General features: G+C 34.3%; 1 protein-coding gene across 1 annotated transcript in view; it reads right to left on the bottom strand.

The window, feature by feature from the left end:
- The window catches only part of Myo95E (Myosin 95E), a 1,268,077-nt gene that overhangs the window by 839,680 nt on the left and 411,258 nt on the right, over positions 1-17,139 (bottom strand). The window lies entirely within an intron of this gene.

The following is a 17,139-nucleotide window of genomic DNA, read 5'->3' as shown; positions in this document are numbered from 1 at the left end:
TGTATTTAATAAATTTCATTCAATGCAATTTGAACTATTCTGCCTGTACGTATATATATTTTGCACTTTGTCGACAAGAAACGGAACCCTGCAAGTGCTAATTTATTATACATCCAGTTGGTTGGTGAATTTCCATGATAAAGAAGATAAGAATACATTAATATGAAAAGTAATAGTTGAAATAGTCGAAATTAACCCGTTATAATTATTTCACGTTTATAAGTGTAGAAATCAAGGCTGAACAACGTTGTTATTAATTTAATTTCTTTGAAGAAAGAAGGGGTTATTGTCTTTAAAGCATGGGAGCCATCATTAGATAAACTTAAAATGCAAATTCGTATTTAAACTATCTTCAAAATTCTTGTTTAAGTCCCAATGCTAACAGATTCGTGCGGGTGTATTACATAGACTAGCCAAATTAAAGACAACTCGACCGTTTTCTGTTCCAAGTAGTTCCCCATGAAACAGACTTTTTTAAAATTCTTCCTTCCCCGTTTCCCGTGTTCCTTGCTGGTTACACGCTGAAAGTACATTACAGGACTGATTACTGCTGATGTCTGCCAAAATAGAAATGCAGATGACTCTTACCTAGACCATATAGAGGCATGATGTACAGAAAAAAATTGAAAAATTATGAATAGTGTTTTCAATATATAAAAAATAGACCCTAAGGATCGTCTTAATTAAATTAGGTATACGCAAAACATTATTACCTTTTAGACTATTTTCTGTATAGAGATAATCTTTAAGTATCATCCTAATTAGTCATGGTCCTCCAACGGTTATATATATATATATATATATATATATATATATATATATATATATATATATATATATATATATATATATATATATGTGTGTGTGTGTGTGTGTGTGTGTGTGTGTGTATGTTTTAATCCTCAATATGCTGAGAAAATTCTGAAATGTACACTTCACTTAACCAGTGGTCAAACTTGGTATTGGACACATAAAAGATGAGGATGTTACTCTTGCAAAGCAGAAATATAACCTAGCAGCCACAAACAACCCAGACACGAGGACATCTTCATGATATTAAAATAGCAATATACCTTTAACTTTGTCGACAAGAAACGGAAGGCTGAAAGTGCTAATTAATTATACATCCACTTGGTTGGTGAATTTCCATGATAGAGAAGATAATAATAATAATAATATTAATATGAGAAGTAATAGTTGGAAGATGATTAAATTCATATCTGTTGAAAGAATCAACGAGGAAGACGCTTCCACATTACGCGGAGTAATAAGATTACGGATGAAGAATCAACCGAAATTACTGACTGCTATACATTAAAGGGGAAATGGAATTGCTTTGCTTGGTCGTAGAGTTTGTGACAGAGAAGAGATTCACATTTCAGAGATTTGAACCTGAGAATAAAGTTCTTGGAAACAGTAAAATACTCATTGTATGGTATCAGCTAGATAATTATACTAAAAAGAAACTTCTTTATGATGGTTTCATACATTGGTTGACGTAATTGAGACTACGAGGGGTTGTTGAAAAATTTGTAGCCTAACCCAGGAGAAGTACAAGTAGAACGATGAAATTTTGCAGCTTTAAAAAATATATCTCTGTACATACAAATAAAATTTTTCATATAAATAATGAAATTCTCATTGTGTTTTTCAGATCGGTGAAGCGGTTATATGTGCCCAAGTAACGAATTTCACGAATATTGAGATCAAAACTTTTATAAAAGTTTTGTTCCATCAAGGAGAGTCACGGAAACAAATTTATGAGGAAATCAGTGAAATAGTACGGAACTCTTCTCCGTCATATATAGTGGTGAAGAAGTGGGTGACACAGTTGAAACGCGACGATTTCTAAATAGCTGCTTCATGTGCAAGAAGACCAAAAGCAGTGGCTGTCCCCGAAATTTCGAAAGAAATTAATGACATTAGTCCTGAAAATCACGGAATCTCAGCAAAACGTGTGGCAGAGGTTGCGATTGTTTCTCGGGAACGCGTCAGTAGCATAATTAATAATAACTTGGGCCGCACAAGCTCTCGGCAAAACATGTTCCCAAATATCTGTCCGCAGACCAAAAGCGTGAAAGACTGAGGACATAAGGGAAAGTCATCTCCGATTTTGATTGTGACGCCAACCAATTTCTGTCACGAATAGTAACCACGGACTAAACATGGTTGTATTGCTACGATTCTAAAACGGAACAACACTCAATGGAGTGACAGCACTCAGGTACCTCTCGCTCCAAGAAGTTCAAGAAACGGAAGTCGGTTGGGAATGCGTTTGTAACATTCTTCCGGGATAAGAATATCTATAGACTACCTGTTCAAGGGTCAGACATTTAATGGAGAATATTTATTACTCTGCATTGTTTACAAAACACAACGACAAATTGAATGCAACGTCGCAGAAAATTGTAAAATGAAGTTCTGTTCCTTCAGGACAATGCCCCTGTTTATTGAGCTCTGCAAACACAACTGACATTGCATGATCTAGGGTTTCAATGTCTAGTTCATTCTCCTTGTTCCCCAGATCTAGTCGTGTCACACTATTACTTATTTCTTAAACTCAAACATCACTTGAAAGGACGGTGTCACGTGAAGGGCTGTGTGACAAGTGAACCTACAGTTTAAGGTAAAATCAGAATCATCGTTGTATGTTCAAATTTCAATGTTTCCCATAGGGAATCGAACCTACAACAACGTACACCAAACGCACAAGCACTAACCACTAGGCCAGCGGGTAGGGTATGATAGTTTTGATAAGGTTTATGTGATATCAAACAAGGAAAGTCTGTTTAGCCTAATAGGAAAGTTAAAAGCTTAAGTATTACTGTGTTCTGTGTTAACTTTGGAAATAAAATTCATTAATTCCTTCTGTAGATTTTCTCAAAACTTCACTCTTAACCTTAGCATCCAGCAACACATCGATGGGCATTTGGATATTTCACCTCCATGATTCGTGATCTCTTAGTAGATTTTGTTTCTAGTAAGTTCGTATTTCTTGTTCTTTTACGTACAGTTTATTTTACGTGTCATTTAAGTCTGTGGTATTTTGAAACAGACATCTGAATTTCAAGGAAAATAAACAATCTTTTCATCTTGAAAGATTATAAGAAAAGTGGTCTTAGTATTTGTGGGTCCCTTTGCCAGTTGCATAACACAATATCAAAAGTAAATCTATTGACGGCAGAATACCTACCATTAAATATCATCAACAAATTTAGAGAATTATTTTCGATTTCAGTGGTGTATTTTTTACAAATGACAATACTATATTGAGCTACTTAACATATGCAATATGGCATAAGCACGCATAATATCGCATAATAAAGTAAACCCAAAATACACAATCAAGAATAATGCAGGCGTGCTTGGTTTTAAACAAGTTTTCTTAATATTTTGCTTTTGCTTACCATGAGTATTGCAAATTCATTTTGAATATTTCTTTTGAGATGTCTCCTGAATACTAATCTGTATAAGACTAAAAATTAGATTGTGGCTAATAATAGACTCTCTCAAACATTTTCAGCGCTGTTGTTGTGGTCAACTTTGAATCACATTTATAGGTAAATAGGTTGACTAGTTGGTTTGGAATTTTAAATCTCCTACAGTACCTAAGCTGTATGGAAGCAGAGATACAGCTTAATGAAGGATCCGAACCACATGAGTTCTCAGCGGGAATTGAACCTAGTCTCCAACTCTGACCAGTAACCATGGAGGACCATGTAGTCAGAATCTATTATGACAACAGTAGACAATATATACCAATGCCCCTTCCTTAGCAAATAGAACTCGCATTTGTTATTTTGTCTTGTGTTCGTCGACCAGCATTTAAGATATTCAACTATGCAGATTGGAAGTTATAAAAGTTGAGAAAGCGCTCTTGCCTTTGGTACGAGAGGTTCCAAGTTCAATTTCCGGTGGTGATACTCGGTCGAAAAGGTATACTTTTTAGGACAGTCATTCTGAGTGAGGATTTTTCTGGGTTTTCTTCATTCACACCAAGCAAATGCTGGGACGATACTCCACATACAAGTCCCAGGCAGCTCCCTTCCTTTCCCATTTCTTTCTCTCCATACCTCGACGGTGTGCTCCTCACAGACATCATCCGCCATATGCGACAGGCTTAAGGCCATAAATGCTGGTAATACCCAGAAATATGTATAAATAAATAAAATTGAGAAAATAATGCACTAAGATTTTGCCAATGATATTACTCAAAATTGTTGTAAATATTTTGACATATTTTCCCATTTGGTCGAAAACACCCAGCAATTGAATACTCTGACTAAACTTCAAAGCTCCCTTAGGGTTGAAATGTGTTTATTAATGACGTCAACGGTACCGATCTACAGAAATACTACAGTATGAATTGAAGGTCAACGAGACATACTTACCATTGAACATTTAACTGATGGCAATAATAGGAATATTTTTATTTATGGTACATGTGTTAGTGTCTTGAAGATGGGCTACTATAGAACTGTGATCGTTTTAAATATTCGGAAATTCTAAGCTTCAGAACTTTATTAATGACGCGCAATCTATTGCCAGTATTTTTTTTAAATCAAGAGTATTACTCTGAAGCGCGGGTTCCTTCTATGCGCGGGAGTTTCGGGCAGGCCGCCACAGATTGTGAGTTAAGAAACGTGCACTAATTACTCCCTTCCTTATTTAATTTCAATGACTGCACCATTTTCCTGATAGCAGTAGCTCAGTGGTAGAGCGTTTCCTCTGGTGCGTGGGTCCTTGCTTCGATTCCCGCTCAAGCCAAGTGAGCTTTGTGGTAGACAAATACCGTATGCATGGGTTTTCTCGGGATTCTCCCGTTTCCTCCCACTTTCTTGATTCCATTACTCGATTCATTTCTCATCATCACCGTCTCCTTTAGCCCTGGCCGGAAGTAAAACTGAAATATTTTCATTTCCCTGATTGTTGAATTGGAATTGTGTTTATTATGAAAATCGTTCTGTACATCACAGAAAAACATAATAAATAAACTCTATGAAATTCTTCGAAAAGTACATGTCTTTGTACATTTATCCCCTATCACATGCTTATAATATTGTAGAATTTGGAATCTCACACTGTTTTTCTCTTTAAAATAGTATTAATTTAATATATCGTACTAAGGATCAGGTTACTACCAGAAATTAACTTAAAATTTACTTAAAACTTACAATTAGAAAATTTTGATTTAACATCTTTAGATACGACAACGTAGTATTTCGCCAAACCCAAGACAAAATGAAGTTACACCTGAAAAATTTTATTTATTGAAAACTTTGGTACCAATTACAGACTTCAACATCTAGAATACCATTTTATATTCCTTATTTAGAGATGAAAATTAATATTTTGGGGAATGGAGATTATTACCTATAAAAATGCCTTTTTGGTGAAATTATGGATGTTTTAAATTATTTCCTTATTTAACTTATCACTTTTGCTTTCCTGTAGTTGATTCTGCAATTAAGAAATTGTGATTTCAAAATACCTGTGACTCTTTTGCCCAATCCAGTCACTATATTGATTGATTTTCAACTGGCATTGCATTGATCGCCTACTAGGGGTAAGTTATTCCAACTGACATCTCACTGGTGTCGTTTCTAATGTCTAACCACCATATCAACACTTAGAAGTTTTACACCGTGCCTCATGTTTATTTATTTATTTATTGCTTAAATTCAAATTGGCAGGTAATAAAATATTATTATGAACAGAGAAAAAGATACAAAACAAGTATTGTTTTAGAATAAAATATGCTTGATCTATGGGAAACAATTTAATGTGAGCTTTCGTTATTCTATTACCCTGGTGAATGCTCAGTTTGCAAAATTAAAATCAAGAACGCTAATTTTGGTTTTGTTACTAGCTTAATCTAGTAGTAAAAAATTTTTGATCATGTAATTATTAATGGAAACATTTATGCTGTTTTGTCATCGCAAGAAGAAGAAGAAAAAACTTTATTAAAACTACCATCCAGATACGAAAAGCACTATGATCATCTTAAAAAAATATTAAAAATGGAAAATAGTAAAAAAATAATTCACAAAGTTTGTTTTTCCTTTACTGTCATACCGTGTTCCTGTATTCAAATTAGAAACTTGAGGATATCATTCCTTCTAATCGAATTTTAAATACCTCTTTGAATATGATATGTCATATAAAATGTAATTTTTCTTTAGCCTCCAAAATATGTGACTTACTGAACTTTTAGCTATGCATAAATTATAAATTACAATTCCGAGGTAAAGATATAGCCATTACATTTTCAGTAGTTACTAGTAAGAATATTAAAATTCCTATTAAAACATTTTTCGTAATTGACATTACTCTATTAGCTCTACAAGTAATTGGAACTAGAGAACCGAAAATGTCCATTGATTTGGTTTCCCCGCTGGCCTAACACTCGTTCGCCTTTGAGTCTGCGTTCAATTTCCGGTAGGAGAGCATTTAAATTTGGACGCATTACTGTTTCGGATAAAACCTTAAACTATTGGTCCGTGTCTCTATAGCATCGGCTCTTCAAAGGAACGCTAATCTTAAAGAATAACAACGTCACCGATTTGTCAAATTCTTTCTTATTCAATGATATATTTTCTTTGGTCCTTGAAAATATTTTCTTTGTTCATGATTTTTCTTCAGAATATAGTCATTTTTTTTTTGCTGTGTGTGTGTGTGTGTTTGTGTGTTATAAGATGAAACGTAGTGATATTTCTTAATTAAAATTGATTTTTTTAAAATTCAAAAATCTTAGGCAAAGAAGCTGTAGAAAAGTGACTTCTTTGAAACAAATATGCCACCAAAAATAGCCAGTTTTCATCCGATCTCCTGCATCTTTAATCTTCAATTGTCATTTTAATTTTATCTAAGATAACGTGGTATATATATCTATATTGGAGTTTTTCCAATAACTATAATGGTAGTCATCCTACATATAGGTCACATTTTCAGCAGATTTCTAGCTTTCTCGCAAAAAAAAAAAAAAAAAAAAAAAAAAAAAAAAAAAAAACGAAATTCAACCATCTACTGGTTTTAAGTTATTTTTACTACAATCAGTTTCTCCAAAAGCATTATGCAGAAATATTTGTCATGAATATGTTCAAAATAATAAGTCATTAAAATAGTTTCTTTTATTTAATTTAAAGATGTTAGATCAAAAATTTTCTAATTGTAAATTTTAGTACTTGTGGTAGTAACCTGATCCTTACTACGTTAAATATCAAAAACCACGTTACGTTAACACTATTTTAAACAGATTTAACAGTACGGGATTCCAAATTCTACAATATTATAAGCATGTGACAGGGGAAAAGGTCCACAGACAAGTCGTGCCATTCGAAGGATTTCATAGAGTTAAACGAAATGAAATGGGCAAGTATTAAACCTCATGCCTAGTCTTCCAGGCTGTTTTTATTTTCTTTTTTAAAAAAAGAAACGTAAAAACTGATGCTGTTTGAGTCCCACGCATATTTTTTAATCACGATTGATCCTAGCCATAGGAGCTAAATACGCGGTTCTGCTTGGTTAAATTTATCCTTTTCTCGCCACGTAGCGTGTATATAACACAAATCAAACGCTTGCTGATGTTGGTCCTCGTGAACGGGCGTGCTAGTGGAACGGGCTAACAATGAGAACCGCTATTGGTGTGAGTTCAAACCCGGCCCAAAGAAACTTTTTTCTATTTTTTTTTTAAATTTTCATAACACTTTTATTATTAAAATAAGATAAAAAAGATAATACTCATTTGCTTTCGTGTGTAATATATAATGCATAAAAAGTGATTTATTTATGTTACGAAACAGCTACGAGCGACAGCAAGCGAATGGGAGTAGAAGCCCCGCAGGGCTCGTTTTGTTCCACCTTTACCCCTGGGTGGTTCAACTTCGAACCTCACCCGCTTCCTTGTGAACAAAATGCATATTTTTTTTTATGGTAGCGATTGAAAAAAATGCGCCATGTTCTTACGAAATGTAATCCAAACATAATTATATTTTTATTTTTATCAAGACACAAAGTGACAATATTACTATTCTATTACTATATACTCTTCTGTTACTATAATACACAATACATGCACCAGAAGATTGGGACACTCGCAAACTGCAACCAATTAGAAACGCGTATTTAGTTCCTATGGCTAGGGTCAAGCGTGGAAAAAAATATGCGGGTTCCGCGCCACCTGTCAAGCAGAAATTGATGCGCAGTATACTCTCACAGAGCTTTTCATTATAACATTAGCGCAGTGCACAATATGGTTAACGAGACATATCAACAAATCACCACTACCTCTTAAACATTAATTTCTGTTTAATTAAACTGTTGACTATAAATAAAACATACAATGTGTGATCAAAAGGTACGATGAATATAATTGGACAGTTCCATTTACGCTGTTGTATCCATTTCAACTAGTAAGCACAGTGGCCTATATCTTTGGTACAGTCAGTGTCGAGTTTGAAAGAGTTGTGACACGTTAGTTGACTTCCAGAGGCAGAAGAGTGAGGACGTGTTAAGAGTGTCTGTCGCGCGCAGACATCAAGTTTTGTTCTAAGCTGAAAAAACAAAAATGCCAAACAAGCTCTCAAAATGCTAAAATCAGTGTATGGCAAAGAAGCGGTGGATTGAAGACTGTTTACACTTGATATGAACGATTCAAAAGCGGCAAGGAATCGGTTCAAAATGAGCGATGAGGGTGGAGATGTCCTTCGATGTTTTAAAAAAAAGTGCCAAAAGTGGCATAAATGTTTGTTTAAATAGGCAAATGACTATTCCAGAGCTTTACGAAGAATTAAACATGCTGTATGGGTCCGTGAAAACCATTTTAACCTCCGATTTAATGAGCAAATGGCTTCCTTCTTCACCACGAAAACACGCCATGCCATACTTTGCCTTCGATCCGCGACTTTTTGGCCGAAAAAAATCCTGTCTGTCCACATTCTCCAGATATAGTACAATGCAACTTCTGGCTCTCCCCAAAAATTAAAACCGTGCTTTGAGGAAAACGTTTTGACACCATTCCTTACATTGAAAGAACCACGACAAAGCAAGTGAACGCCCTTGTAAAAGAAGCCTTTTAGAAATGCTTCCACTCATGGATTTAACGTTGGGATAATTGCATCGCTAGTCAACAACAGTACTTTGAAGGAGATTAAATCGAATTCTACCTAAGTTTATTACTGTGTTTTTAATAAAATTATTCACTGTATTTTTTGATCACGCCTCGTATATCAGTCAATAGATCATACTCAGTTAAAATAATATGACTGTGGATAAGTTCGTATGCATAATTTTCGAAGTCGAGCGAAAGGAATTTTTTATGACGCTATAAAGTGTTTCGTTCGTTGCCAACAATGGCTGACAGCTTTTAAACTGCTCGAACATTGTTATCTACTTATGTAATATATATATATATATATAAACAAGTGAGTTTCGTTTCACAATGTGAAACTAAGGTAGACTTGCAAACTATGAGAATTCAATATTCCAAGTCAAAATAGTACATCTATAACTACTGGTCACAGAACCTGTTCTTTGGTCGCTGAATCCATATTAATAAGCCATTTCTCGCTATGACTTACTTTGTTCCATGGTGATAAAGGTTGAAACTGGAAATCTTTAATTTGAACTTACTCTGGATTGAATAGATCGTTAAAGGAGGAGATAGAACCTACACTTGGGAAATTTAATCGATTACCAAAAAAAAAAAAAAAAAAAAAAAATGAATCGCCATATTCCTAATAGTATTCGGTTTTGATACTGTTGCGGATTGTGATGGCATGTTCCCTTAACACTCTGAATCGATTGCAGAAAAACGCTTGTCCTAAATATTAGTATTTTTATTCTATGGCGATAAATATTGAAAATGGAAGCCATTAATTTGATCCATTTCGGGTTTGAGTAGAAGGTTAAGGAAATAATGGAATCTATTCTTGCAAAGCGCAGCCCATTGTAAAGAACTATATTTCACTATCTCTTACCGTTTTTGCTCTACGAAAATTTGCATTGAAACCGAAGTAGTAGTAAATTTCAACCACTTCCGGTTTTTTTACAGTGTTGCTGACTGTGCTGGTATATTCTCTTGACACCCTGAATCGATTCTAGAAAATAGATTGTACCTACATGTTATCATTTTTGTTCTATATGGATAATCTTTGAAACCCGAAATGACTATTTTACACCACTTTTGGTTTGAATAGAGAATTGAAGAAATGGAATACACTCTTTGGGACGCTGAATCGATAACAGAAAACTGTATCTCGATATTTCTTACTTCTTTTTTATCTGATACATGTCAACAGACGGACAGATGGACAAAGCCTTCAAAAAGACTTAAGCACTTAAGCATATCATAGTTTGCAAGTTTAAATGTACTCTGTTAGCTAGCATTGTTATTTGTCATATCTCCTAACGGTGACACACACATTTCTAACAGTGACATACATATTCCTTACAGTTTCTCACATTTTACTTATTATTAGGGCACCGAAGTTAAAGACCTAAAAATTGCCTAAAAGGACCTAAAAACTGGAAAAAATGACTAAAAATAAGACCCAATTTAATTAGAATTACATATTTAATGAATATAATGCTCAAAAAATACAAACTTCTGGTAGCTTAACGGTCTGTCCTTCCACAAACTGAAGTACAAACTAAAATAAGAAAACTTCCTCACCCTCACCCCTCACATTTTGGAGGACATTGTTACGCCTCCTTATCTGACTTGTGATTGTTGTAGATCTGGTCTTATCAGTCCAGTCGCTGAAGAATGTCTTATCTTTTGAACTTTCTTTACCGAAAAGAAATATGTTTAGAGGTGGTGGTGATTCGAGTTAATGGCCAGTAAATTTATTGTCGAAAGATGAAGTGAAAAAAAAAGTTAAGACCTATGAAAAGTTTTTTTAAAAAAGACCAACAAAAAACGCCGAAAAAGAAAAAAGCCAATAAAATCCAGCATTTTCTGACCTACAATGACCCAAAATGAACATATTATGTTAAGCCTCGTCTTCTGGCACTCATAATAAAGAGGATTTTTCCTCAACTTCGGGGCCCTACTTATTATGTTATGGGCATTCTAATCTAGACCTAAGTCCAGTGTTTCTTCCAGACCTGTTTTTTTGGGTGGCACTGCCTCCGGAACTCTGAGAGCGCCTTCCGGAACAGACCAAAATAATACGTCTATAATATAATAATAAATAGAATAGTATCAGTAGTGCCCCCCCTCCGAACATTGTTTCTGAAAGAAACACTGGGTAAGTCTTGTGTAGAACAACTTGGAAACTATCTTCGAAGTAGGAAAATCATATTCAAATCTGATTATCATTCCCAAAATTTTGGTAACGTTCGTTGATGGTCAAATATATAGGGTGAATTTGAAAGTGGAAAGATGTGCACAAACTCCGGAGCTGATTCGTGACATCAAAAGAAGACAAAAGCTCTCCCATATTGACGAATTCCGCGTCGTCAGGAGTGCCAACTTGGAATCGAAAATCGAATCGTGACAATTGGAACGGAACAGAAAGATGTGCCCAGCGTACGGGATGCGAAATTCGAGAACATGCAAGAATACTTTTTGTCTTCTTTTGATGTTACGTGTCAGCTCCCGAATTATGTGCACATCTTTCTGTTAATTTCCGACTGTCATGATAAGATTTTCGATTCTAAGTTAGCACACCTGTCAGTTTTACACGACGCAGAATTGGACAATATGCGAGAGGGCTTTTTGTATTCTTTTGATATCATGAATCATCTGCTGGAGTTTGTGCACATCCTTCAGGTTCACCCTGTATGTATGTGATTTTGTTTATTAGATATAGTTTACAATTCAAAAGTTAATTGGAATTTCAGATCGTTATATAATTCGTATACAGATCATTCTACTTTAACATGAAACTTGCACTGTATTAATATTATTCAGGTGTTTGATCAGCTACGATAGATCTTTAGAAATACATAAGTAAATTTATATTTTTCATTTTAAGTTGGACAAGATAATCTTTTATTAATACCAAATCCATGCCGCAACCAAGTAGAAAGAATGCGGAAGTTGGTGTAGGAAATTAACGAAAGAGATATAAATCATACCTACAATTTCGACAGCTTTAAACTGTGTCTTCAAAATGCGACATTTTATATGCTATAGTCCAATATATTATTGATGAATCTTTATCAGTTGTAAACGTGATTCTGCATCATATTTTAGAGAGATGTGTTCATTTTTCAGGAAGATGTGGGTGGTGGAAGCTTTAATTAGGATGCTTAATTGCATTTCGCTTAAAATTACCTCTGAAAGCTACATCGATTGAAATACATGCAAATGGAAGTGCACTCCGATTAAAACCAATAAATTGTATATAGCGATGAAGGATATAATTATTTCTGTGTACTACCAATCCAAGATTCATTTCTCTATTCTCGACCAAAAATTAAATGTAATTACAAAAAACATATCACAGTACATTCATATTCTATAACTCTGATTTCAATGCTGTGATTTTCTTTTACCTCTTTCTTCAACAAACAATCCATAACAAAACAAACATAATACAAGTATTTCAAATTTATTTTACCGATACGAGAGTTCTGGTACGTATTTCTAGATTCCATTAACATATGATCCAACTATAGTACATCATTTCACTTGAGTAAGATTGTAAAAATAAATTTCAAGCATTTCAAATATATTTTATCGATACAAGAGTTCCGGTACGTATTTCTAGATTCCATTAACATTCGATCCAATCACAGTACATTATTTTACTTGAGTAAGATTGTAAAAAAAAAAAAAAAAAGATTGAGATTGTATATCTAGCATTCATTACCAATATTTACTCTAAAACGTTTGCAACTGGAAATATAATAAAAAGAGTCTTACTACACATACTACTGCAACTTTTGTAGTTAACGTGTGTAAACACAAAACAATAAATATAATCACGAAAAGGTAGCCTATATAGCATTAACGATACACTATCTAGTAAAGTAACATATAGTTGTTTTTTTTTTCTAAAACACAAAATATCTGGGCGCCATAATGCCAGGGACGCTTAAAAGTAAGGTTTGTTTTTAGTAATGAAAAAAGAGCTACTAGACTTTGCAAGTATATTATATTTTTAGGAGATGTATCTTCAGCAAATTTGAAGATAATTTCCTTTGATGAAACATTTAGCATATCAGCAGACAAATTTCCGCAGACATAAAGGTTTTCTGCCTGAGAGGCTAATTTTTCAACGCAATTGTCCACAGAACAGAACTTAAAGCTTGTGAAAACCTCACTGATAGCTCGGAAATGGTGAGTCGTGAGTCGGAAAGTGATACACACAAGATCGTTAGTCATTACAAACAGCTGACACGATCGTGGTATATTGCATAAAAATTTAAATATCTGTAGAGCTCCCTTGTGGCTATATGGTTAGCGTACTCGCCTTTGGCGCAGGAGACCTGAGTTCGATTTGCAGTGGAATGTTATTTGGTTTGGGTCCGACGTTAAGCTGTAGGTCTACATCTCAAATAGCCTCGGTGCCTAAAGGGACGCAAAATTCCAATCCAATCTTTATTATGAAGAAAAAACCTTCTATGCTAGCTTTCAATGCTGGGAGAAAAGAAATTACTGGAAGAAAATTAATATTTGGTTTTCGAAGCAAGAATCGAACAAATCTACAGCTTCCTTTGGTTGTTATTCAATACTTTCTGCTCATTAGACAATATTCAGATTCCAGTGTTGAGGCACAAAGGATTAACTTAAAGATGGTACTTGCATATGCAATAATTCCATTCTTTGTCTAGCAGTTCAGGTAGGAGATGTACTGTTTCAAAGCCTGTAACTTATGCTTTGTTTCTTTAAATCGGCTTTCAAATGATCAAATAAGTTATCCGAGCATAAAACGGACATTGTTCTAACTAATAGATATTGATAATAAGGTTTCCAAAGCGAATTCCTGGAAGTACTATGATATCTTTTACTTGGTTATAACTTTGACTGTGAATATACTGCTTTAGAATTCATTCAATTCTCCTCCCCTTCTCAGTGTTAAAAATCCTGACCCGCTTTTATGTTTCATCATGTACAAAGCTATCCGTAATCATGGCTTCATGGCTTTAATTTTACTTCGACATTCTGTATGTGTTTGTGTAAGTACAAATGTACCGAATCTTTGTGTAGACATTCTCATTGAAGGCAGGTTCGAACCCAACTTCCTAGGAGTCAATTGAGCCAGTACAGATGGGATAAAAATTGCCACTTATTTTCCCCCGTAACTTAAAAATGCATTAGAACTAAAACAATTTATGGAGCTAAGCTGAAGAAATAAATTGAGAATTAGGGCACTTCATACGCAAGAACTGGTTAATTATGTCTTAATAGTAACTATATGAACAAAGTATGAGTAAAATAACGCACATGCATACTCTGGTAACGCGTTAGAGTTTGAAATTAAGAATTTTAGAAAGTTATTTGGATGTTTCAGATGCGTTATTAAGATAAAATAACTAACATACTACTCTACACCTAAAATATGTATTATACAGTCAAACAATCTAGTATTTAAACGATGCTATGCATAACCAAATTCACAAAAGAAACATTTTTTTCTATCAGATACATCATTAATTGCCCGAAAAATTTAGAGAATTTTGTTATCCTTGAGCACAGGAGTGCAGGTTGAAAATGTTAAAGGAATTTACGTAATCCAACAGTTTGCTACTTCTCCCTGTCCAATGTTCTGCCGTTTTCCGATGGGTGCTTTACGAGTTTGGAATGGGGAACGTGACACTGCAAGTCTGTAGCGCCGTATAGGGTGTATCGGCAATGTTTTCACAAGCAGTCGAATATACTCAATCGCATGCATCTCTAACCGGAAAATGTGCACAATCTTCATTTCGAGAAAAAACGTAAGTAGCACAGCGTTATTTGCAAATCATTGAAACAATTATTACTCGGAGCAACCTAAATTTTAAGATAACAGTTCGTGCTACCTAAAGAGAGCGATCGCATAGGAAACACCGTAGAACAATCTTAATAAACAGAAAAGATCATTAAATCTATCCGCCAGTTCGTGAAAATAGAAAATATAATTCTTAGATATGTTTGGCTTAATTCGTCATTGTAACTTTCATTAAAACTGCGAACTATACATTGGAAAGCTACAACGTTCAACTCACTAGAGCAACTTTTTTTTATCTGGATTCTCCAGCAAAAATGGTAATTAGGGTTATGTATCCCGGACCATGCAACAATAACCACCGAAAGCGTACAGGCCACCTTAGCCTCTCCTCTGCAACGTAGGGTCTGTGGGTGTGTAAATTACGCTGCTAATTAGTTTATTTATTGTATATTGATATACAGAATTAAATATTAGGTCAATACAGTAGGCTGTTTCTTTTCAGTTATTAATATATTAATAATTCTTTTCCCAGAACTGTTTAATAAATATTTAAGAAACAATGAAACAAGCACTTGAAATTCACACAATAGACGTATCCCGCAATTAAATTTCAAGAACAATACATTTTAAGGAAAGTAAATATTAGTATACCGACCAATACTAAACTGTTATCAAATACACAATGAAAATATACAAAATGGTTGTACAATTAGTGAGGTAATCTGAACTATCAGGTAATCTAGAAAGTATTGAATCTTTTCTCACGAAAGGTGTTAGTGTCCCCAGGGGCGGACTGGCAACCATAGGGCCCACCCTGCTAAACTGAAATGAGGGCCCACTGTATAAAAATGTAAAAAATGTACTTGGCATTCTTCATATGTATTACATATAAAAGTCCATCTTCGAACCCATAAATAGTATCCCATATATTCATACAAAAGCAAAACATTAATTACAAAAAATCTGAAGTAGGAACATTTTAATAGTAACTCATACAGTGTGTAACTGGCATTATCATTTTTTATTGTAAACACACACAATACCGGAATTGGTGCTTTCAGTTATTTATATAGTGCTATTGTTTTTTGTGTAATGAATTTAAACCATTTATTTAAACAAATGAATGTCATGTTTTAGAAAACCCAAAATATATACATGTGCAATAAGTAAAAACTAATCTCAAGTCAACTTTGAAACACTAAATAATTAAAGCACTGACAGAAATAATGTAAGTTTCTTTCCTACAGTGGTGCCCACCCCCCTCAATTGTCTATCCGTAGGTGTTCTTCCATGAAAAAAAATCTTTTCGATTAATTTTTACACACCCTCAAGCATATTTATATAGATTTTTAACCCCCCCAAATATTTCAATGACGCAGTTTGCGTCATAGCCCCCCCCTTGTGGGCACCCCTGAGTTCTAATATCAAATTGGTTGAAATTTTCTACTGAATTGCATACTGTAACCTAACATAATATAATATTAATATGAATGCGAGAAATGTATCCTAATATTAATATCTTCATTATGCCCCAGTTACACTCACAATTTCAAATATCTACCTAATTCTTTGGAGCTAGATACAAGATCGTCAATCACTTTGTCGTAATCAAACGTATATGATCTTTCTATGTATAAAAGAATAAAGTCTTCCAACAAATCTTGTCCAAGCGATGAACGCAACCGATTTTTGATCACTTTCATAATCGAGAAAATTCTTTCACATGATACTTGGGTACACGATCGAGTTAGAACATACTTATACGCTTTATACAACGATGGATATAATGGACCATAAAGATTTAATTCGTGAAGCAGGTGCAGTGCACAAACTAGACACACTTTACACTGTCTTGCAGATTTGCATTTCCATTCATCTTCCTCCTCACTCTCAGTTTCATTATCTTCCTCTTCTTCATTTTCCTCTTTTTCACTACTATGAGCATATTGCTTGCTGCCATGCTCATTTCTTAAAATATTCTGCTTTTTACATATTGGTGGATTATAGTTCCTATAATGACTAGCAAATTGGCGCAGTTCCTCTTGAATTTGTTCTCTTTCCACTTTGCAATAATGTGGTAGAGTATTGAGAGCTGAATCAGGTAGTTCTTCTAAAGTACTTATCTAATGGAAACGGGTAGGATCCAGCCATGCAATGTCCTTCATGAGACTGTCATTGCAGATAAACCGAGAATGTAATTGCTCAATTGCAGTATCGAAAATAACATTGAAAACGTTTATCTGAAACACTTTTGATGGAG

The sequence above is a fragment of the Thermobia domestica genome, chromosome 2 (genome assembly GCF_964235325.1).
Source record: "Thermobia domestica chromosome 2, izTheDome1.hap1.1, whole genome shotgun sequence".
Taxonomy (NCBI): domain Eukaryota; kingdom Metazoa; phylum Arthropoda; class Insecta; order Zygentoma; family Lepismatidae; genus Thermobia; species Thermobia domestica.
The sequence above is the reverse complement of the archived record's forward strand: the minus strand, read 5'-3'. Positions and strand labels throughout refer to the sequence as shown.